This window comes from Peromyscus californicus, unplaced genomic scaffold (genome assembly GCF_007827085.1).
Source record: "Peromyscus californicus insignis strain IS unplaced genomic scaffold, ASM782708v3 Scaffold_12__1_contigs__length_115047231, whole genome shotgun sequence".
NCBI lineage: Eukaryota > Metazoa > Chordata > Mammalia > Rodentia > Cricetidae > Peromyscus > Peromyscus californicus.
In genome coordinates, this window is record NW_026294413.1 from 13,783,117 (window position 1) to 13,809,746 (window position 26,630).

Here is a 26,630-nt window from a genome sequence, read left to right on the forward strand (position 1 = left end):
ACTTTTGGTTGTTTAAATGGATAAAAAAATTAAAGAAACCTTTACTTCCCATGTTAATAAATACAGTTATAATTTCTAGATCTAGTGGGAAATAGAGGAAGCAAGTATGTTACATATTAATTGCCACACTTATGAAAAGCAGAATGTGATGACATAGTAAAATGTGACAGTAAATGAGATGAAATTTTGTTAAAGAAGAATTGTGAATAATTCTAAACTAATAGTGGGTTGAATGCTTTGTTATAATTTCTTCTTGCCCTCTTTTTGAGAATTGTCTCTTTCTGTATCTCATTAAATATTGTATTTTTAGAATTGTTCCATCTAACAATGAATAATCTCTAAGTGTTAGGGACATAATCTAGTTATGTATATGTATATATATATATTATGTATATATGTATATATTATGTACATATTTAACAAGCACTAGTTCTTAAGTGTAATCTCTAATACTGAAAATATAAAAGAACACGGGCTACAAAACATTCTTTTTATAATACAACATGTTTAATGTAACAATTTAGTTTTTCACACCACCTATTAATAATAAAGTCCGTGTTTATATTTTTAATTAACTATTCTTCAAGTAGATAGTCACTTTCTTCCCTAGAGGATAAGAACTCCTGTCATTTTTGTTTAATATTTCATTCTGAAAGTTTGGCAAATAGTATTCTTTGTATTTTGAGGACACTTATATATATATATATATATATATATATACATATATATATATATATATATACATATATATATACATATATATATATATATATATATATGTATATATATATATATATATCCTCTTTTAGATTGGAATGCCTACTAAGAGTAACAAGGAATAATTATCTATATTGGTGTTTTTTGCCACTTCTGATATTCAATAGTAACTCAATAAAGTATGTAAACTCATAAGCAAAAGGCTTCAGAATTAGATACATTGTATTCCTCTTTTAACATTCATAGATGTGGATCTGAATCCTAGAAGAGAACAAACCTAATGAAAGGTGTGTTCCACTAAAGGATTTGTGCAAATTGTGGGAATCCTAGGGTCACTATGGGAAAGAAAAGAGCCACTGTGGATATCAGTCAGTATCAAATATAAAAACACAAAAAGGAACAACTTCTGAGCTTCTCTCTACTGACTGTTAGCAATTCTGTGGACATTAATGGAGCATGGGCTACAGCCTCCACAACAGTAAAACTGTAAGCTCTGTAGTAAATGGAACCCAGGGGGAAAAGAGCTGTATACAAAAGAGAAACCAAACTAGGAAAATAGTGGATTCAGGATGTGTGTGCTGACTGGTGGTTGTGAGTACATAAAAGATGCTTCCAGGTGTCAATATAAAGAAAAACTTAAGGATCCATCTATGTCCCTAATTAAAAACTTTGGGAAAAATGAGGGGAAGTGCCCATAACTGTGTAAGTCAATGAGTAAATTTTACCTAGGAAACTGATAAATAAACACAGGTGACAAAGATATTCATATAAAGGTTATAAACCTGAATTCCATAAGGTTCAATCTTCATTGATTTCTTGGTGCATTTTAATGCACGTTGGAATGAAAAAAATTAAAGACCTTGAATAAGGGTGTTTCTCTTTGTAAACATATTCTGTTAATGAAGCCTGAAGTGATTACTCTTCACATAAGGTGTGTGTGCAGCTTATTAATACTTATATTAATTATTCTCAGGTGCAGTGACAAGGATGGTCTATATATCTGTAGAATACAGAAATAGGAAGTCTGATGTTATTACACCAACTAATAGCATAAGAAAGGCATTTTCTTCTTAATATAAATGACACTGTAATTTTACTGGAGTGGCAGAGATGATTCTAGGAAATGCATAATTAAAGCAGAAAATCTTAGTTTATAACCTCCATAAAAAGAAGCATGTGGCAGTTGAATTTCTGTGCCTGGTTTATTTTAATTCTACTTCTTTTTGGAAAATGTGTAGTTGTACCTTTTTATATTATTAGGAAAAAATTCCATTGTGAATATGTAGCCTGTTTTCATAATCTACTTATCTGATGGTGGACATAAAGGTAGATTTTATTTTCTAGCTCTTATGAATAAAGCATCAATGAATGTGGATTCATAGGTTGTTTGTGTTTATTTGTAGGGACAGTAAAGTTGAGTCCTATGCAGTATGGTTGGTTAGCTTGTGTCTGACAAAAACTAGGGTCCTCTGGAAAGAGGAAACCTAAATTGGGAAATTGGACTGGCCTGTAGGCAAGTTAGGGGAAATTATCTTGATTAACTATTGATTCAGGAGGTCAAATGTTGGAGGCCACCACAGCATTCTTCACAATAAGAAGTAACTTTGTCTTCTTTTTGGACTCCTAACTGGGAACAGGGGCTGTCTCTGACTCTTGTACTGGCTGTTGGAACCTGACTCCCCATACTGGGTCACCTTGCCCAGCCTTAAATAATACATGGGGATGTGCTTAATGTTACTGCAACTTGATTTGCCATGTTTTGTTGATGTCCATGGGAGGCCTGCCCTTTCCTACACAGAAATAGAAGAGGAGTAGATTCGGGGTGGGGGGAAGGAATTGGAAGAGAGAATACAATACAGCATGCATTAACAAAATATCACTTGAGTATATATATACAAAAGGTATTTTTTCTTTCAATACTTGATAGTTTAAAATGAATTTAATACATACCCAAGACATTAAAAGGGGTACAATAAAAGTATATTTGTGTAAATTGTAATGCCCTAATTATTAATTCTTATAACTAGAGTCTCACTAAAATAACATTGCATTAAAATATATATTATTACTATGGTATATGTGTGTAAGGGAGCACATGATGTTGCACATGACATGTAAAGGTCAAAAGATAAATTTACAAAGTTAATTCTGTCTTTCATTCCACCTTTACCTGGGTTCTGGTAATGAGGTTTCTGCTGCCAGACTTACATATCAGGTACCTTCTTCTCACCGCAATGTTACACACCTACTTTAGTGACAAAATAAGTTAATATAAAATATAAGCAAGAACATGACAACAGCAACTACAAAACTAATCAATCCCATCAAACTGAGGAATGGGAGGGGTTGAAACTTCTGCATGTGATTGGTACAGACATAAAACAAACCATAGATGTGACGAATGTTGTGATTGGTTTGTGTCCAGATTGCTCTTCATAAGTTACTGAGGGATTGGCTGCCTTTTTGTGGCCACTAGCAGATGGAGATGGTATATACTTTATAAGGAGGAAGTAAGTGAGAGAAAGTTTAATGTGAGTGTACCATAAAATGTATGTTAGGACTTCTGTGTCTGTGTCCCACCCATTCCTGTCATACAAAGTGATTAAAAAAGATTTACTATAACAAGCACCTAACATGGTAATTGTGTAAGTGTTGCACATGTAAGAATTTAGTAAGCTAAACATTCTAATGGGTACAATATCTTACATGTTAGGTATATTCTTATAAAACAAATAAGATGGATGCTAATATTAGAAAGATCTAATATCTAGCCTTGAGTTACTTTTTTTATTTATTTTTATTTTTTATTTTTTTGGTTTATTGGAGACAGGGTTTCTCTGTGTAGCTTTGTGCCTTTCCTGGAACTCGGTTTGGAGACCAGGCTGGCCTCGAACTCACAGAGAGGCGAACTCACAGTCTGCCTGCCTCTGCCTCCCAAGTGCTGGGATTAAAGGCGTGCACCACCACCGCCCAGCTATTTTTTAAAAAATATTTATTTATTTATTTATTTATTTATTTATTTATTTATTTATTTATTTATTTATTTATTTATTATGTATACAGTATGCCTGTGTGTCAGAAGAGGGTACCAGATCTCACTATTGATGGTTGTGAGTCATCATGTGGTGCGCCACCACTGCCCAGCTATTTTTTTTAAAAGATTTATTTATTTATTTATTTATTTATTTATTTGTTATGTAATACAGTATGCCTGTGTGTCAGAAGAGGGTACCAGATCTCACTATTGATGGTTGTGAGTCATCATGTGGTTGCTGGGAATTGAATTCAGGACCTCTAGAAGAGCAGCCAGTGGTTTTAACCTCTGAGCCATTTCTCCAGCCCAAGCCTTGAGTTCTTAAAATGCTGTATGTGCACTCACTTCTATTAGTGAAAAAAAGTATAAATAAACACATTTTCTCAAGAGTAACATTTTCAAACACATAATGCAATGTGCCAAAACACCTGAAAAATACTGTACAAAGCTATTTTTTTTTTAGAAAAAAGTGTCATTATTACACTACTATCCTGCTGTACCACATTTTCTTTCATCTACATATCAGTACATGGGGGAGGTTTCTCTGAAATTAATTCTGATTCACTAACCTTAGTTAAATCAAAGATGACTAGTTATAGTTGAATAATTATTCCAAATGGCATGTGATTCTGTGCAACGAATTTGTCAAGGAATATGAGTTATTATTTTAAAATAATCAGAATATAATAGCAAAAAATTAAATTGTTAAGTAATAACTATGTGTTATTTTATATAATAAAAATTTCCTTCCATTATTCCATATATTTTTCCCCAGGATGCTGTAATATTAATTATATCATTATACACTTTTTACAATGATGAAACTGCACCTCAGTTAGTTTAAATATATCCTAATTTAAAGCAGGCATGAGAGTTAAAGACCTTAAGTACTGAACAAAATATTTTGAATTTTTGATTATGTTAAATAAATTATGAGAAATTAATGAAATGGAATATAAAACAGGTGTTAAAATTTGAATAAAAGTATGATAATGTATTTTTTGCTCATTGCTTGCAACTTGTTTCTGTGCTAGTTCAATGTTCGAGTGTGTGTGTGTGTGTGTGTGTGTGTGTGTGTGTGTGTGTGTGTGTGTACATGTAACATCCTATATCTGATTAATCTTATTCATGAGTTATTCACAGAGAGACTTGTGTTAGGTGTTCAGTTATAAATGCTGCATTCATCTGCTGTACACAGAATGAGTTTATCAATATGTACTGAATTTGTGCTTCCCTCAATATTTAATATAAAAAATCAATTACTTTTTTAAGTAGTAGAATTCTTAATAATTTCTGTTACGGTTTCTATTGAAATACTTAGAATGGTGATGCATAACATTTTTGGTGGGGTCTCACTGTACAGCCCCTTTTGCCCACATCTTGCTATGTAGAAGAGGCTGGCCTCAGAATCACAGAAATCTGTTCTCCTTTTCCTCCTGTGTGCTAAGGTAAAAGATGGGTGCCATGAAACCTGGCTACCAAACTTAAATTTCAGTCAATTTGGTTTCTGTGTTGATGTGAATGAGAATGGGCCTCGAAGGTTTATATTGTTGTACGGTTTGTATAGTTCATGCCCAGTTGGTGAAACTTTGGGAAAGATTAGCATTTACAGATTCTAGGAAATGGCCTGTCACTGCTTGACAGCTTTGAGGTTTTAAATCTCACGTGATTCCCTGCTCTCTCTCTCTCTCTCTCTCTCTCTCTCTCTCTCTCTCTCTCTCTCTTATTTAGAAGCTGCCATATATTCCATGGTGAAATGAAATTCACAACATTCATGCTTAACTTTGGATCCTGCATGCTATAGTATCAACATGCTCAGCAAGATGAACCTGTTGGTGTAATCATCTCAGGAATGTTATAGCTAGAATATACTTATTTCGGATAAGATTTAGGGCTAAGCCCACAGAGAACATCATGGAACAGGGGAGTGGATATTAAGACCCAGAGAGACATGTCAAGCATTGTGTAGCTGTTTCTTCCAACTTGAAACCATCTATCCTGGATAGAGGTTGTCTTAGGGTTTCTTTTGCTGTGAAGAGATATCATGGCCATATCAACTCTTATAAAGGAAAACACTTAAGAGCGCCTGGTTTACAGGTTTTTTTATACTTTATTTTTTATTTTTTAAATTTTATAATTAATTTAATTTTACGTATCAGCCACGGATTCCCTGTCCTCCCTCCTCCCATCCCCCCCTCTGCCCAACCCATCCCCCATTCCCAAGCAAGAAATGTTGAGACCATGATTGGTTTACAGTTTTAGAAATTTATTCCATTATCTTCATGGAGGTTTGCAGGCTGACATGGTGCTGGAGAAGGAGCTGATTTTTCGAAACCATGCCCCTCATAAAGCAGAAGCAGCTATGTTCCACACTGGCTATAGCTTGAACATTTGAGGCCTCAAAGCCTGCCCCCACAATGACACAGTTCCTCAGACAAAGTCATACCTACTCCAACAAAGACATACCTCCAAAAAGTGACAATTCCAATGGGCCAAACATTCAAACATAAGAGTCTATGAGGGCAGTACCTATTCAAATCACATTCTACTCTATGGCCCCATAGTCTTGTAACCTGCTTTCTGGGACTGGAACATGGTCACCCTCATTCATCTACTTCTGCACCAGCTTTCTGCTTTGCATGGTTTCCTTCCCTGCCTAAGCTTTGGCTGCCATCTGTAGACAAGGCTGGATATAAACTTAGAGATTTGCGTGCTTCTGCCTTCTAAGTGCTTGGATAAAAGGCATGCACCACTATACCTGGCTGTAAACTTTGATTTAATTCCTTTTCACTAGTTGGAATCTTAGCTGGGTGGGGTCTTGTGCTGATGTCAACACTACCTTTATAACTTTTCTTAACTTGTTTATCTCCTTGAAAATAGGAAATCACTCCATTACACTTCTGGGTGCCCCTTCTGTCCTCAATCTACACATTTTGTATTTATACTTTTTCACTTTGCTTCTTGCATTATAAAATTTCATAATCATGAACACTAGCAACCACATGACAGCATCTATACTAGGCTGTCAATAGCTATTGCTGGTCAAACTAGATGACTGCATGTAGAAGAAATCATACAGATCAATACTTACCACTCTGCACAAAACTCAACTCCAAATAGATCAAAGACCTCAACATAAACCCATATAAGCTAACTCTAATAGCAGAACAATTGGGGAATAGACTTGAATTCATTGGCACAGGATAAATCTTTCTGAATGGGTGACTGTTAGAACACATGTTAAGATAAACAATTAATAAGTGAGAACTCTTGGAATTGAAAAGCTTCTGCATGGCAAAGGACACAACATTTTGATAAAGCAGCAGCCTATGGAATGGGAAAATATTTTTACAAACTACACATCTGATAGATAGCTAATATCAAAAATGAATATTAAACTAATAAAAGGAAATATCAAGAAAGCATATAAAACTCTGTACAGATTAAATCAGACAATTCTCAAAAGAGAAAACCCTAATGGCTAAAACATACCTAAAGAAATGTTCAACACCTTTAGCCATCAGGGAAATACAAAACAAAACTATTTTGACATTTAATCTTATAACAGTCAAAATGTCCAAGGTCAGTAAAATAAATACAAGCTCATACAGAGGATGATGTGGAATGCGGGGCACTATTGTACAGCTACTATGAAAATCACTGTGACAATTTCTTAGGAAGTTGGAATTAATCTACATCAAGATCCAGCTACACCACTGTTGCACATATACCCAAAAGACATTTTATATTACCACAAAGACATTTGCTCCACTTGATCATTGTTGCTCTGTTTATAATAGCCAGAAATAACAACCTAGAAGTTTCATAGCAGAAGAATGGGCAAAAATGTGGTATATTTACACACTGTATCACAATAACTCAGCTCTTTAAAAATGCCATCAATAAATTTACAGGTATGGTTTGGGTATCAGGGTAACTGTAGCCTCATAAAAAGAGTTTGGTAATGCACCTTCTGTTTCTATTGTGAGGAACAATTTGAAGAGTATTAGACTTGGCTCTTCTTTGAAATTCTGGTAGAATTCTGCTCTGAAACCATCTGGTACTGAACTCTTTTTTTGGTAGGGAGACTATTAATTACTGTTTCTATTTCCTTAGGGGTTATTGGCCTATTTAAATAGTTTATCTGGTCTTGACTTAACTTTTGTATGTGGTACCTAACCAGAAAACTATCCATTTTTTTCAGATTTTCCAATTTTGTGGAGTACAGGTTTTTTAAGTATGACTTGGAAAATCCCTGGATTTCCTCATTGTCTCTTGTTATGTCTCCCTTTTCCTGATACCCAAACATCAAAAAGATGCAACAAGAAAGAGAATTACAGACCAATCTCTCTCATGAACATTGATGCAAAAATACTCAATAAAATATTTGCAAACTGAATCAAAGAAAACATCAAAATTTATCCACCATGATCAAGAAGGCTTCATCCCAGGGATGCAAGGATGGTTCAACATACAAAAATCTGTCAATGTAATACATCATATAAAACAAATGATAGAAAAAAACACATGATTGTCTCATTAGATGCTGAAAAAGCCTTTGACAAATTCAACAGCCCTTCATGATAAAGATCCTAGAGAGATCAAGAATACAAGGAACATACCTAAACATAATAAAGCAATTTACAGCAAGCTGACAGCCAACATCAAATTAAATGGAGAGAAACTCAAAGTGATTCCACTAAAATCAGGAATGAGACAAGGCTGTCTATTCTCCCCATATTTATTCAATATAATACTTGAAGTTCTAGCTAGAGCAATAAGACGATAGAAGGAGATCAAAGGGATAGTTTTGGAAAGGAAGAAGTCAAACATTCACTATTTGCAGATAATATGATAGGATACATAGTGACCCCAAAAATTCTACCAGGGAACTCCTACAGCTGATAAACTCCTTCAGTAATGTGGCAGGATACAAGATACTTAAAAAAAAAAATCAGTAGCCCTCCTCTATACAAGTGATAAAAGGGCTGACAAAGAAATCAGAGAAACATCATCCTTTACAATAGCTACTAATAATATAAAATACCTTGGGGTAACTCTAACTAAGCAAGTGAAGGACCTGTATGACAAAAACTTTAAGTCTCTGAAGAAAGAAATTGAAGAATACATCAGAAAACAGAAAAATGTCCCATGCTCATGGATAGGTAGAATTAACATAGTAAAAAATGGCAATCTTACCAAAAGCAATCTATAGATTCAATGCAATGCCCATCAAAATCTCAACACAATTCTTCACAGACCTGGAAAGAACAATACTTAACTTCATATGGAAAAACAAAACAAAACAAAAAACCAGAATAGCTAAAAGAATCCTGTACAACAAAGCAACCTGTAGAGTCATCATGATCCCTGACTTCAAGCTCTACTATAGAGCTACAGTACTGTAAATAAAAACAGCTTGGTACTGGCATAAAAATCGACATGTGGACTAATGAAATCAAATTAAAGACTCTGACATTAATTCGCACACCTAATTTTTGACAAAGAAGTCAAAACTGTACAATGGAACAAAGAAAGCATCTTCAATAAATGGTGCTGGCATAACTGGATAACTGGATGTCAACATGTAGAAGAATGCAAATAGATCCATATCTGTCACCATACACACAACTTACACCTGTCAGAATGGCTAAGATCAAAAACACTGAAGACAGCTTTATTGTGATATTTTTTTTTTTTTTTTGGTTTTTTGAGACAGGGTTTCTCTGTGTAGCTTTGCGCCTCTCCTGGAACTCACTTGGTAGCCCAGGCTGGCCTCGAACTCACAGAGATCCACCTGGCTCTGCCTCCCGAGTGCTGGGATTAAAGGCGTGCGCCACCACCGCCCGGCTTATGGTGATATTTTAATTGTACTGAAATGTGATTTTATTTGTATGTTAATAAGTAAAGTTGCCTGGGGGTCAGAGCTATTAGCAAGCCATAGCGAAAGCGGGGCAGTGGTGGTGCATGCCTTTAATCCCAGCACTTGGTAGGCAGAGCTAGGTAGATCTCTGTGTGTTCAAGGATACAGCCAGCATTGGAGACACACACCTTTAATCTCAATACCAACCATAGAAGACCTGGAGGTCTGTACAGACAGGCAGTGACTAGGAGGTCATGTGGTTGGGTTTACAATCAATGAGAAGGCAGAACAGAAATTATAAAAAAAGACAGACACAGGAAGTATGTCTCCTTCGGAGAGGTACAGCGACAGTGAAGGGTAAGGTTTTTAGCTCTTAGCTATTGCTCTGACCTCTTGGCTTTCATTTCTGTATTGGCTCTGTGTTTCTTATTTAATAAGACAGTTGGTTACATCTACACAGCTTATGTTGGAGAGGATGTGGAGCAAGGGGAGCACTCCTCCACTGTTGGTGGGAATACAAACCTGTACAGCCAAAATGGAAATCCGTATGGTGGTTTCACAGAAAATTGGGAATCAATCTTCCTCAAGACCCAGCTATACCACTCTATGGCACATACCCAAGGAATGTTCAATCATATCCAAGGAATGTTCAATCATACCACAAGAACACATGCTCAACTATGTTCATATCAGCATTATTTGTAATAGGCAGAACCTGGAAACAGCCTAGATGCCCCTCAATTGAAGAATGGATAAAGAAAATGTGGCACATATACACAATGGAGTACTACTTAGCAGAGAAAAGAATGACATCATGAGGTTTGTAGGCAAATGGATGGAACTAGAAAATACCATCCTGAGTGAGGTAACCCAGACTCAAAAGAACAAACATAGTATGTACTCACTCATAAATGGATACTAGATATAAAACAAGGGATAACCAGACTGCAACCCACAGCTCCAGTGAGACTAATTAGTAAGGAGGACCCTAGGAAGGACACACAAATTGCCCAGTGATGGAGAAATGGATGAGATCTACATGTATAAACTGGGGATGAGGGAGGGTAATGGAGAGCAAGTGATGGGGGATGAGAGCTTAGGGGAGCAGGTGGTTCTAGATGGAATGGGAACAGAGTGGGAGAGCAAGGAAAGAGATACCATGATAAATGAAGACACCATGGGAATAGGGAGAAACAGAGTGCTGGAGGGGGTTCCCAGGAATCCACAGGAATGGCTCCACCATAGACTGCTGGCAGTGGTTGAAAGGGTGCCTGAGCTGGCATACTCTGGTGATTGGATAGCTGAATACCCTGACTGTCATCATGGAGTCCTCATTCAGTGACTGATGGAGACAGATGCAGAGATCCAAGGCTGGGTCTCAGGTAGAGCTCCAGGAGTCCAGTCAATGGGATAGAGGAGGGATGCTATAAGCAAGGGATATCAAGACCATGACTGGAAAGAATGCAGAGACAACTAGGCAAACTAGTGGACACACATGAACTGTATGTAGACCAATAGCTGAAGAGACCCCATGGGACTGGACTGGGCCCTCTGGATAGGCGAGAGAGTTGTTTGAGTTGAACTGTATCAGGGGTCCCTGGCAGTGGGATCAGGACCTGTCCCTAGTGCATGAGCTGGCTTTTTGGAACCTAGTACCTATGGTGGGAGACTTTGTCACAGTCAGCATGGTGACACATGCCTTTAATCCCAGTACCAACCATAGAGACCTGGACATCTGTATAGATAGGCAGTGATGAGGAAGTCATGTGGCTGGGTTTAGAACCAATGAGAAGGCAGAACAGAAAGGCAATGAAAAGACATGACACAGGAAGAAGGTCTCTCTCTGAGGGGAAGGACAGCAGTGAGTGGTAAGATAAGGTGGCCTTAGCTCTTGGCTACTGCTTTGATCTCTGGGCTTTTAACTCAGCATTTGGCTCTGTATTTCTTATTTAATAAGATGGTTTAGAATTACATCTACACCTCCCAAAAAAGAACTAGAAGAATAATATCTATTTTTGATGGTTAGTGTTTATTATCAATTTAGCAGAACATAGAATTGTCTGGGAAATATTTTTCTGGGTATGATCCTAGTAGATTGAACTGATTAATTGAGATATGAAGACAGACTAACCAAGGGGGATACAACTTTTTGGTGGAATTCTTAATTTATAAATAGAGAAAATAAGTACCATGAGTCCATCACTGTTTATTACATGGGTATGGGTGGAGTCAAGGGGTTCACTATTCCTCAAAAACAACTGTCTAGGGAAATATTTCTGCAATTTAAGCACACAAAGCACTTAGCTGTGATCTAAGAATTCCAGGCCACATATCAACTTCTTAGGAGAACTAGGAAGTGCATCTACATGGTAATGTTTGGAAGGCATGGAAGATATGAGATTTAAGGGATTATGGAGAGTAACTGATAGTAGACCATGAGTGGTGGATTTGGGTCTCTTCAAAGAGTCCCTTTAAGGGAACTCTGTGAATTAATGTAGGTGAAACCTATGTTGAAGTGGTTACCCAGAATAATGGAGATGTCAATACCACGGAGACTAACAAGGAAATGTACAGACATAGGTTAGAGCTAACATAGCAGGGAGGCTGCATTGTGTAGGTGGCATAGCTACAGAAATGTCGTAACTGAAGTATTTGAAGAGGAGCTGAACATGGAATCAGCCCAAGATGTAAAGCATGGAGCTGCAGGATTTGATGCATACCCTGGTGCTTTGGATTCTGTTTGTACTTTGGTCTGATCATACTTTCTATGACCTAGTTTTTCCTTTGGGAATAAGAATGTTGATTTTTGAGGCTGGGGAGAAGGCTGATTGTTTAAGAGCACTGCATACCCTTCCAGAGTACCCAGTTTTGCTCCCCTGTACCAATAATACAAACCATTTTTAACACTTGTCCAAGGGAATCTAATTCTGCCTTTTGACCTCCTCAAGAACTGCACCCATGTGGACAAAGAAATACAGGTATGGAAAACATCTGTACATACAAAAAATAAAATAAGAAAGTAATAGCTGACATCACTGAAAATCATTCAATGTCATTATGTGATGGGAGTATGAAACTTGTTTTCTATTTTATAAGAATTCACATTTAAGAGACCGAACTATCAGGATTTAGTTAAAGTTTGACTGAATGCACATTAGGTTATAACATTGCTATGAGATTTGGGGAAGAAGGTGTGGAAGGTTACATCTTAAAAGTGAAGTTTTGATGTTGACAAGGTGTGGCATTCTATTGGTCAATATTAGTCTTAAACTTTATAGGAAGTATTGTGGAGAATTACCATTAATGCATTAATTGAGCTAGGGAGACCTGCCCATGGTGTGTGGCATTATTCCCTGAGTAGAATTCAGTATCATACATTTTTTGGAAACATGGACTGAACAACAATATTTATTTGTCAATCTCCATTTTCTGACTATAAACTGTTAATTAAATGTATATAATAAATTTCAATAATTCAGTATTTAATTTGATGTACAATTAAGAATATATGAAAAAGACTATACTATTATGGTGAGAATAAGAGAGACTAATGACTGATTTAGAGATAAGGTCTGAGAAATGGAATGTGAGCCAAAAGCTGAATAAGCTTTGATGTCTCTAAAACATGTAAAGGGATGTTTGACTATGGGAAGAGAGAGGGAGAGATTAGGAGAGAATAAGAGAAAGAGAGAGAGAGAGAGAGAGAGAGAGAGAGAGAGAGAGAGAGAGAGAGAGAGAGAAGAGGAGAGGAGAAGAGAAAGAGAAAGAAAGACAGAGATAGAGAGACAGACTGACATAGAGACAGACAAGATGGAAGAAGAGACCTTACATATGAACATAGCAAGGATATGACCGTGGGGGCATTGGAGTGAGGGAAGAGAAGTAGGAAGTGAGCATCTGTAGCATGAGTCTTAAATGGTCTTATTAATAAAATCAAACCCAGTGCCAGTTATTGGGGTGAATTCTGGAAGATCAGAGAAGCAGAACAAGCCACAGCTACCTCACCTTGCCAGTTCCTCAGCTGATTCTGCTTCCTCAGACTGGAAGTTTCTGTGTCCTCATCCGAATGGGTCTCAGCTGAACTGCTGCTCGAAGCCTAAAAGCTTAAGCAGCCAAATGCCTCTAGTTCCTGGTCTTCACGCCTTATATACCTTTCTGCTGTCTGCCATCACTCCCTGGGATTAAAGGCTCACTTTTTGGGATTAAAGGTGTGAGTCACCATGCCTGGCTGTTTCCAATGTGGCCTTGAACTCACAGAGATCCAGAGGGATTTCTGCCTCTGGAATGCTAGGATTAAAGGTGTGAGTGCCACCATTTTCTAGCCTCTGTATTTAGTGGCTGTTCTGTTCTTTGACCCCAGATAAGTTTATTAGGGTGCACAATATTTTGGGGAACACAATACCACCACAAGTATCTACTGAATAGCAGTGTCTTTTGATAATTTTACTCTCACCTATAACAGGAAAGGACATTTATTTTTCATTCAATGAATAACTTATTTATAGAAAAAAGTCAAATCAAATATAAATTAATCAATTTTCCAGATCATGGCAATTTCTCAGATTTTAACAATCTTCAGAATTCACCTAAACTCTCACAATATTCTCCAGTATTTGTCTTCAATAAAAACATCTGTTGTGCTATTCACTTAATATTATTACTTTTATTCCAATTTTCCTCATTTGAGAAATTTGTTTGTTATAAAAATTAACTCAATTATTTGTAAATAGCACAAATCCCTTCCTTTCCTATTAATATGCTTGCAAAATATGTATCAATATCCTTAATGTTGTATTGTAATGAAATCTCATATGTTCCAGTTTCCAGTTTCTCTAGCATAGACTTTTATCCATCTCAGAAGGAATATTCTTGAAACTATTATTCCATGTCAGTGGTATTTTAATGTATTTGCATTTAAAATTCATTCTTTAAAATTTATGTGTTCTCATCCATATTCCATATGGTTTTATATTCTCAATATATTTAACTTAGCTATGATACTCTATTAAAATATCACATTTTAGGCTGCTGTCAACTCTCTACTATTTTCTAAATTCATCAAATTAAAAATATAATGTGAAAAACTGAAATATCATAGTATTGTCTACAGTATGAGCTATGCATAATTCATGTGATGATCTTTTAAAATCACCTGATATATTTTATAGACTATAATATATGCTATCTTTACTACATTGCTAATGGCTAGGCTCATGTATTTATTTTCATTTTCTTATAGCTACATGAAAAAAATATCCTTTAATGCTTTTAGAACAAATTATTACAAGAAGAACTGATTTGTTTTTTAGGAAAACTGTATCATTAATCACTTTAATAAAACAATGCTGAGTTTCCAGCAAATGAAAAAGCTAGCATCCTCTGCTTTCAGAGAGAAAAGGAACATAGAGATCAATTACAGTAAAGAAGGGATTGACAGGGTAGATGCAGCAGCATCCAGACAGATTAAGAATTTCACAAAATTTAAATGATGAAATCTCAAATTTCACTTGTTTCAATTATTTGTTTTGCTGTCCTACAATGTCCCTTACATTTCATTTAGTCCTACCAAAGAACCAAACAAACATATATGCGGAAAGAAAAATTTTAACATTTATTTGGCATAATTTAGAACAATATCATGAAATCTACTATAATTTATATTCTTGAGAAGAATTTAAGAGACTAAAGTATGATTTTGAGAATAACATTTATACAGAGAATAAAAGATGATTCAAAGATCAGGTCACCAAGGCAACTTATCTCAGATATCTGAAGAAACCATGTACCAATACACAATAGGATTGATTTCAATTCCATCCAGATTTTAAAAGCCAGGGATACCACTGGATTACATTTCCTTTTAGAACAAAAGACTATAAGAATATTGTAGCAGTTTGTCTTGAATATTAAACTGATTCTGAAAAAAGTAGATGAAAATCATTTACCTCTATACTTCTCAAAGTAATGAGGTTGTCATTCACAGACACGTATCTTGAACTAAATGAATTTTATTGTTCTTGTCAAATAGAATGAGTCCAGCCTCACCAAGAGTTTTCAATGATTCTCTCTCTATAATATGAGGCCTTCACTCTAATACAGACAAATCTAGTCTATCTTGACAAATTTCTGATTCAGAAAAATGTCTGTTTTCTATAATTATTTTCAGTGTGCTACTGACATCATTTTTAAAATAAAAAAAACATAACAGGGCCCTGTTCTTTTGTGTACAAGTTCATTTTGTCTTATATAAAAATCCAATTCACCCAATTTGGTATATTTTGTAATCAAACTCATCATTTGGATCCTTATATTTAGATTTATATATGGTAATTAACAGATATTTTTGAATGCTTGATAGTGTGTGGTCTGTGGTCAGTAAGTTTCTTCAAATCTCAGTGATTCTACATACAAACTCGTGATGAGAGCTCTGGGAATCCCTATGATAACTGTCAATGCTCAGTAGCAATACTCATCTCTATGAAGAATTTCATTCAAATTACACAATAGACATTGTTTATGCTAACTAGTTCATGTTTTCTATTTAGAGTTGAGAAGTAATATAATTGTTCTCCCAAGTTCCAGTATATTGCTAGGTGACTTTGAGAACAAAGAGAACAGGTTTCAAAATCACTAATCCACATTAAAAATAGTGACGCTTCAGTTTAGAACAGAAATGGATGATGAAGTCGATACTTTTTATTCTCGTATTGTAATTTTATCTAACTTAGTCATTTTTGACAGAAAAAATATGTAATTAGTATGACTGGTTATGTCAGCCACTGAGTTATATGTCATTGTGTGAATATCACTATTTTACTGTCTCGCTCTGTTTTCAACCCTCTTGTTCTCTTCTTCAGCAAGTAAAATACAATTTGTATATTTGTTGCAAATGCATTATTATAGGACGTTCTCAAATATATCAGTATTCCTGGATATTCTGTAGTCTCATATTCTCAAATATTCTTGAAATCCCCCTTTTTTGGTTTGAATGTACAACTATATAATTTCATTATTGGATTTACAAAACACAAATATAGGGTACTTTATTGGTACAAATTTTCCTTTTTAACCCCTGACAACTGTGAATATCAGAAATAATACTAAAAAGTAGATATTTATGCCATATGCTTTGCATACTTACAATATTTTTAAATATTAAGATGATTACTTACCTCATTTTAGGATGAAAAAAAATTGTGGCAAGAGCAAAGAAAGTTCTCATACATCCACATATCACACACTCCACTATTACCAAGGCTGATAGGAAGTTTGCGTAAATCATGAACAGTAATGCTAATATGTGATTGTTGATTTCTTTAAATGTATTAACAACTTTTTTTAAAATAGATGTCATTACATATCAGGTATACACTTTTAGACCTCTCTTGGATATGGTTGTTATCTCAAATTTTGTTTTTGAATATTGGCTAGATATGTGTACAGTTTTCTTTAACTAGGACTGGGAAGATTTTCTACAATGCAAATTGAATTGTGGATTTTGAAAGCTTGATAATAAACATGAAATGCCATTGTCATCACTTTGTAGGGATGCATGACGGCAACAGAGATTTTTACTTTTGAAAATTGATAGTGCCTAAATTGTTCATTTTCTTCCCAAATACACTCATTCTTTCCTTATTTAACTTGTTTAAAATTTTATATGCATAAACACACATACACACACACACACACGAGACATTAGAGACATATTTTGTCATATTTAATGCCACTTTATTTTCTTACTGAAATTACTTAATGTTTGTCCTCAGGAAACTACTTCAATTGATGTTCTTTCTTTCTCATATCATGATCACATATGTCTTTCTATGTTCTTACAGAGGTATTGCTACAGTTTAATATCATTTATCATCCATCCTGCTTACAAGGAGAAGCTCTGATTCTTCTATAAGGAGAATAATTTTTGTTACCATTATCTGGGATCTAATGTGTGTTCATGACCTAGTGTGTGATGTGTGTGTGTGTGTGTGTGTGTGTTTGTTTCTTTATAAAGTTTAATTTAAAAAAAGTTCTCTTTTCCTTGATATTCTTTAGTGTTTTCAGAATATAGTTTTGCTGCTAGGCTGAGTTAATATTTACTCTCCCTAAATATGATACATAGTATTTTTTTTAATTTAGACTGCTTGCTATTCTCATTTGTCTTTGTGGGTGCATCTTCTATTGTAGTTTCCCCAGTGTGTGTTTTAAATCCCGTTCTCCTTCTCCCTCTCAGTCTCCCTCTTCCTCTCTCCCGTTGTCCCCCTGTATGTTTGTGTCTGTGTCTCTTCGACTTTGTGCACATATACCACCTTACCTGATTGGAGGCAGAAATTCACCTTAGTTTTTTTCTACCATGTTTGAGACATTGCTCTAGCTGCTTTTAATCATGTCTTTTAGTTTTGATATTTTAATAACGTTATGCTTTTCCACTCTTCCTTTCCTCCCGTCAAACCCTTCCATTTACCCCTCATTACTCTCTTTCAAAGTCATCACTTTGTTTTCATTTTTGTATGTTATTACATACATATGTATCTATGTATACACACACACACACACATATATATACACATATATATCTAAAATATAAATGTATGTATACACACACATATATATATTTTTTTCTAAATACAAAATACAACCTGCTCTGTTTCTATAGTGTTACTTATATGTATGATTTCATGGCTGACCATTTGGTGTTGGATAACTAAGTCGTGTGTTCTTCCCAGGGTTGTTGTGACACTGTGTATAAGACATCAATAGGCTTTCAGACATGCCACCTCTACTTTGAATCTTGCTGCAGAAGTTCTGGGATTAGGAGCACATACTGCTGTGTCCGCTCAGTACTTTGACCCTGTCTGACTTGAACCTGTTCAAGAGCTGTGCATGCTGCCAAAGAATTTATGAGTTCTTATAAGGATTCAGTCTGCTCTGCCTGGAATACATTCTTTTCTTGATGTCATTCACTTCCAACAGCTTTTCAAATATTTCTCTTTCTTCTTCCACATGTTTTCTTGAGCTCTTACTGGGACAGTTTTGGATCGAATGCTTCAAGATCTCCCATGCATACTGTAGAATTGTTAATCTCTGTTAATTTCCATGCACTGCAAGAAGTTTCTCTGATGATGGCTCAGTAAGTCACTTATCTGTGGGTATAGTAGAATGTTATTGTATTGCTATATTCCTTTAGTAGAACAGTAAATAGTAGTTGGTTTTCACCTAGATTCATGATCCATCAGCTTTGGGGGCACCTTATCACTGTCAAGCATGGGTCGAATCTCATAAAGTAGGTCTTAAATTCAGTCAAACAATTATTGGTTACTTCCACAACACTGTGTGTAGTTAAATATGTGGGAGGAGGGACTTACCTGCAACTGTAAGGTAGGAAAACAAGATGACAATATATTGCATAAAAATATGTTTTTATTTGTTAAAAAAAAAACAAAGAATGAAAAGAAACAAGAAACACCCCAGACAACCCAGCTTTGAATGGGTTCTGGGGGTTCAAACTCTGTCTTCATTCTGGCACAGCAATTTCATTTATTCACTGCATCCTCTTCCAAGCCTGTCTTGAGGATTGTAAGCCTAGAATCCCCCATAATTTTTCTCAGGGACAAAACTATTTTTGTCTATTATTATAATGGTTTTCACCTAAGTAGCATATTACAGACAGTCTTCTTTTGTGACCAGATGACGGGTCAGCACATGACACACATTTTCAAAAGAGTAGGTATGAGCAACAGAATCACTCATGCATGAAATAGTCTTCCCAGAATGAAGCAGGGCTTTCTCTTTCTCCTTGTCTCCTCTATCTGTTTTTTGCTATAAGTGAAATCTAGCCCTTCACAAAGAGATCACTTTAATAACAAGGAAATCTATATGCATCATCTGAAACAGGAAAAGTAAACATCACAATTAATTCACACCTAGAATATTTGCATTTTATCTATGTAAAATTTCTTATAAGACTAGGAATCTTTTAGCATGTAGATAGACTATATAGGCTACCAATAACTCTTGCTAAATTTTTAAATATTTCCATCTCAGAACAAAATTAATGATCAATTTACTGACTACCCTTTTTCTCATATATATTATTAACTTGCACTATTTTATGTTCTATATTTTAAATTTAATATATTCTCAGGTTAAGAAGGGAATTTACTATGTTGAAGTGGAAGACCTGCACAATTTGAATAAATCATGAATTCTGGGCATTCTATTTATGCCTTCAAGGAAGTATCAATCACATCATAAACAGCATAAAGATAGAAAAAATCAAAACACTGTTCTTCTGTCTTTGATAATGTCTCTGTGATGACAAAAATATATTATCAGGTAATTAATATAAAAAAGTAGGATAGAGGTGTCTAATTGAATGCTTATTTAGTCTTTAAGTTTATGTAAAGCTTCCAAATATTTCATTAATACAATTAGATAGTATTAATCCTTTCTTTGAAACATCATCAAAGATTTACTGGTTACACTAATAATATACTCAGTGTTTTGAAAATATTGACAATATAGAACACAAAATGTGAATGAGATTATGATGATTTATTTTTCTTAAAAAGGCATATAAGTATATATATATAAGTATGCTTATATATATAAGTATACTTCTTACTGATATTAAGACATGATAAAAGTGAAAGGAAGAAAGAACATGCAAAGCTCCAAGTTATTTGGAAAGATACACATTTGAGAAGATTTCAACTATCAATGTCAATTCTTACTTGGCTATAAGAAACAAACACACACAACTCTTTATAATGGTAACTTTAAGTATCTTAATTACATGCATACAGCGTCATCATGTCAGTTGTTCTGTGAAAATTGGGTAAAGAACTCATTACATTTTCATAATTTACTCAAGTTGAAATGCTTAGACACGCTTTCATCATTTAGCAATACTCTTTGAATATGTCAAGAGGTTAAAAATTAGCATATTTCTTCAATGAAGTCTAATTTAGTTATTATTTTACATAATTTACTTAGCATAAGCCACTTTCTCAAATACTTACTTTTGCAAACTTAAATGAAAATCTAATTTTTTAAATGATAATACTGCACACTGTGCAACATGACAAATTTGCCAAACTATTTAGTGCTTTTTTTTTTCATTTTTTTAATCTCATTTATGAGGAGATATTTCTGAAGAAATTTCCTACGTCTATGAAATAATTTCACATATTTTGAAGTACTACTTTTCTCAGATTGGTTATATTCCCAAGAGTAAAATAATAATAAATACATTATGAACTTTTTTATTTAGAATATATTTTTATAAAATATATATGATCAGGTTTTACCCTCTTCCAACTCCTCCCTGATTTCCCCCCACAGCTCTAACAATTCATTTTCATTCTTTCTATCCTTCCTTTACATTCTCTCAAACAAGAAAAAAAAGCAACAAAAAAAAGAAAATCAAAGCTAAAACAAAACAAAATGAAGCAAAAAAACCCTACAACAATCAAATTTGTTTTGTCTTGAGCAACTAATCCTGTTTATGGTGCCTGCCCTGGAGTATGGTTGATATTCTCAGGGACACCCTATTTGCAAAAAAACAAAAACAAATTTTACCTTTACAAACAGGTACCGAAGGGACATATCTTCTTGGTTTAGAATTGGACTCCATATCCACTTACTGTTCATGCTGTGATCTTGTCTGCCTTGGCCTCTGAAGGCCTTGAGTATGCTGCCACAGTCTCTATGAGTTCCTATGTACACCAGTTCTGTTGTATCTGCATGCCACTGTTCCCTTGGAATCATACATCACCTCTGGCTATTACAATCTTTTGGCTCCCATTCCACACAGATCTCTTAGGCTGTGGTGGAGGGGAAGGTTATGAAGACATCTTATTGAAAATGAACTGCTTCCTATCTTCATTCTCTGATCATTGTGTAGTTGTGAGTATCTGTTAATTCTCATTATCATGTAATGGAAAACTTCTATGATGAACTATTTTAAAATAGCTTGAGTTTATTTAGTTCTTACATGCTTCTAGATCATTGCCTAGTCTAGTAATTTAGGTTGAAATGAGCAGTCCCAGAATTTGAATCTAGTTACCATAAACTGTGCGTGTGATCAGAACCTAATTCATTGGGATTATGATCAAGCCAAAATTAGGTCTATTAAAAAGAAACTCCATCCCAGAGCAATATAAGAACCTAATGCCTATTGTAAGAAACCATAGTATTCTGGATGATAGAAAGCTTTTAGAAAATAAAACAAAAATTTAAGGAGAAACCATAAATCAAGATTGATAAAGATTAGATTTGGAAACTCCTCAAAGTTAGGGTTAGGGCAGGGTTTTGTTTTTGTCTTTCAGGAAAATGAAGAATAAGGAATCTGAAGAACACTGGACAAATGAGACATCTGAAGAAAAAGGACAAATCATCTAGAAAAAAATGTCCTCCCCCCCCACACAAAAAAAATTTCTTCAGTGAACCATAACAATGCTTAACAGCAGCTTTGAAGTCTCCAAAAAGATAACGGAATCTCATAACAACAATTCCATCAGGACAATGATAACACCATTAAGCTAACAAATACAACCTAAAAAACAATTTAGGACTACAAACTGTTCAGGACAATATTGAGATGGCTGAGATGATACAGCCTCCCAGGATACTCCAATCAGGACTTAACTATAATCCTGAATTTTCTTTGTGTCCCCATAAGACTACCAGTGCCCCCAATCAGCAGGAAGTAGCCTAGAAAACTATGCCCACATATCCAAAAAATGGATTATGGATGTTTGCCTTTGTTTAGGGGTTGGTTAAAAACTGTTATTGATTATAGTCACTCTCTTTCTAAAAGAAGAAAAGGGGATATAATATAGAAATATATTGTATAGAAATGACAAGATATAAGGGTAGATTATTGAATGTACTCTGAAAAAAAATATAGAAATGATAGAATAAAAGGATAGATTACTGAATCTACTCTGAAAAGAAAAAAGAGAGAATATGGATAAGATAAAAAGGTAGATTAATTAATCTACTTTTAAAAAGCAACTACTAGTTTTATCTATTTTACGTTAACTTGGATTTTTGTGTATTGTATACAAATTTTGTATATTGATACAAATTTGAAATTAATTTTAATAGAACATATTGTACATCCATTTTTAATCTTGTTCGAGGTATTGTACCTATACATCTCATTTAACAATTTCTAGTCCTTGAAAGTTATTATGACAAATTAATTTGGATATAAAGAAATGCAAGTTGGTATTTAGTCATTATAATCGAACTTATGGTCATGTTAGATATGTTTTCAAGGTCAAACAGATATATTTTACATAGACAGGTCATCTTCAAACACTTCAGAGATCTGCAGAATATGGCATTTAAGATGTTTCAGTAACATAGATTCTTTTTTTTTTATGACAATGAGATATGTCTGCTTTTGGCAGCACCAATCTACTTCAGAGAAGATGATGGTCATAAAAGAAACTCCCTTTAGAGTTTACATTCTCTGTGGCAAAAGTTAGCCACTGGGCAAGAAAGTGCCCTTGCCTCGACTCCTGACAGTATGCAAGCAGGACACAAAACAAAGGACTGCCAATCCTTGCCAAGACAAGGTAGGAAAGCTATGGTGATATTTTATTTGTATTAAAATGTTATTTGTATGTTAATAAATAAAGTTGCCCGGGGGTCAGAGCTATTAGCAAGCCATAGGAAAGCAGGGCAGTGGTAGCGTACGCTTGTAATTCCAGCACTTGGTAGGCAGAGCTGGGTAAGTCTCTGTGTGTTCAGGGATACAGCCATTATTGGATACACATGCCTTTAATCTTAATACCAATCATGGAAAACCTGGAGGCCTATACAGACAGGCTGTGAGGAGGCGGTCATGTGGTTGGGTTTACAACCAATGAGAAGGCAGGACAGGAACTCTATATAAAGACTTTAACACAGGGGTAGCTCTGGTTCGGAGAGGTAGGACCACCGCAGGAGGAAGGGTAAGGTTTTAGCTCTTAGCTCTGACCTCTTGGCTTTCTTCTTTGCATTGGTTCTGTGTTTCTTATTTAATAAGAAGGTTGGATACATCTACAGAAAGCCCTTCAGAAAATCCTGCTTCACCTATGAGTCTGTCATATATACTAGACCTGTAGGACAAAGATGGATGTCCCACTTGATTGTCCCATTCCAGTTCTCCTCTCCTCCATCCATACCTGTCTATTCTATTCCCCTTTCCTGATGGTAGAATATCTTTCTGTATGCTGCTAATATGTGTTGCTCTGATTGGTTGATAAATAAAGCCCTTTGGCCTATGGCAAGGCAGCTTAGAGGCAGGCAGGAAATTCAAAGAGAGAGACAGGAAGAAGGTGAGGGGAGATGCCAGTGAGCTGCCCAAGAAGCAACATGTAATGAGACACAGGTAATGAACAGGAACATGTGGTGATACACAGATTAACAGCAATGGCCATGCAGTTATAACTAATGTAAGCCTCTGTCTGTTTACTTGGGGGATGCGAGTGGGAGAGATTTGTCCTCAGCATTGGAAGGCTGGGACACAGGAAAACTTCTGACTACACTTTCCAAATCTGTTTTCAATGTTTTACAATTAAAAACCTCAATGGTTGTGTTCTGGTTTTAATGAGAATGACTGATTTTAAAATTGAGAAGAAAAAAGAAAGAATGAAAGAAAAAAAAGGAGAAATGATTAGAAGAAGATCCCAACATAAATTGCTAGTCTCCACATACACATGCTCATATACACACGTTTATATGCATAAACATACACATGTGGACATAGCACATTTATGCACAAATAGGTAAACTGGCAAATATTTTGTTGTAATAACAGGAGATGAAACAGGAGACTTAATAAAATCCCACTCGTGGTTTGTGTCATATGCCAAGGATAAATACCTAGTAGTACATAATACCTTTCTCTGTACTATAACTTCTCCACCAATACACTGTATTTAATCATGTAAAAAAATATAAACACATTCATCTTTGTCCCTTTGTATTCTCATCAAGAGCTGTCATATCAGTTAATGATGTATTTTTTAACCTTTCAATCATTAGTGATATGGTCTGTTCTTAGATTACACTGAAGAATTATAGGAACAGTAACAATTTCTCTTAAACAGACAAATTTCTTTCACCACATCTTTTACAGAACTCAAATTCAATAAAACATTACATGATGTTCAAAAACAAAAACAAAAGCAAAGCAAAACCCCAAGAACAATTAGAGTTAAACAGATGAGTTCACAACACATAGAAACCCTTGTATTTTCATTCATTGTTGGTGATGATATAAAATGTTTTGCCTTCTGTTGAAAATAGTGCATTTGCTTCAAATGGTCAAACATGCTATATTTTGTGACTCTGTAATTCTACTTCAACGTTTATGGCAAAAGTTTAGAAGTAGGTACTAGCTGAGGAGCTATAGGTGATTGATAGCTGCTTGGAAAGGGAGAGTCTATTTTCTTTAAGGGTGTGACTCCTGGGACTTCTATCACTCTCCAGTGAATGACTACATTACTAAACACATCAGTACTATATGGGTTAAAATAAAATGAATAAGGACATGAAGTTGAGTGGGTTATGGAATGGGGAAAGGGGTAATTTGGAAGGTACGGGGGAGAGGGATGAATATAGTAAAAATACAATATAAGCAATTCTTAAAGAATTAAAATATTTTTTCTTGTTTTTTGAGACAGGGTTTCTCTGTATACTTTTGCACCTTTCCTGGAACTTACTCTGTAGCCCAGGCAGGCCTCAAACTCACAGAGATCCGCCTGCCTCTGCCTCCTGAGTGCTGGGAATAAAGGTGTGCGCCACCACACCTCATGAATTAATTTTAACAAACATAAAACATGTACTCAAGTTAGTCCATATACATGTAGGTTAATCTATGTTATTTATAATAGTCAAAATTGTGAACAGGCTAAATGTTTGTAACTTATTAAATCAATGAACAAGTTATAATATATTTAAATAATAAAATATTAACTAACCATTATAAGGGCTACAGTGTTGGTATGTGTTGCACTATGAATCAAACTCCAGATCTCATTATTAAAGACAAAAATTGAAGACACAAATGTCTTTCAGGTTCTATAATTCAATTTATTTGGCAGATTATGCACAGATTAATTTATAAAAAAAAAGTGTACTTTCAATTCCTGAAAGGTTCTTCACTAGTTGCTTAATAGGTACGGGACATTCTTTTATATTAATGAAAACATTTTATGTTTGAGTAGACTGCTTGTTAAAAATATTGTTAATGACCTAAATGCAACTGAATTGTACATTAGTAATGTTATGATCTATGTATAACTATGTATATGTAGTTAATTTTATGATGATTTTCTTTCACCTATGTAAGAAAAAGGGAAATAAAAATTCCCTTTTTAAAATGTTTAATTAAAAAAATCTTGTTTATTTAAAATTTAAATATGAATAAGTATCTACATTTTGCCTAGAGAAATTGAATGTTTGCATAATGTATTAGAATCTTAAATAATACTAGTCATTAATTATATTTGTAAATCCATTCCTTAATATTTTTAGTCAGATTACTATTCCTTTGCATGATACAAATACAGTAATTTGCTGCATGACATATTTAATGCTAGATCATGTATACTTCTGATCACATAGAGTCATATGATTCTAATAGAGCTAAAATTTATTGCTAACTGATTTCACAGTTATTATTTCATCATAATACAGTCACTGAAATGTGTTCAAGAATGCTGGTGTTACCAAACCTAATGTACTGAAGCATACTCATATAAAAGTAGGGTGCAGTCCAGTATGATTCCAGATCCTTAAAGAATTTTTTTAAAGTTTCCATGTAAATTGAAGGGAATACTATAGGAGAGATTTGATCAAGGTCAAGTAGATCTCAGGAATATTGTCCTATATTACATATTTTTGGGCCTAAGAATGGATTAGCTGGTATAGAGTCTGAGTAGTTACCTTTAAAAATATATATTATTTATTTATTTATTTTGCAATAGATCGAGGTTACCCCTCCCTACTTTCCTCTCTGTC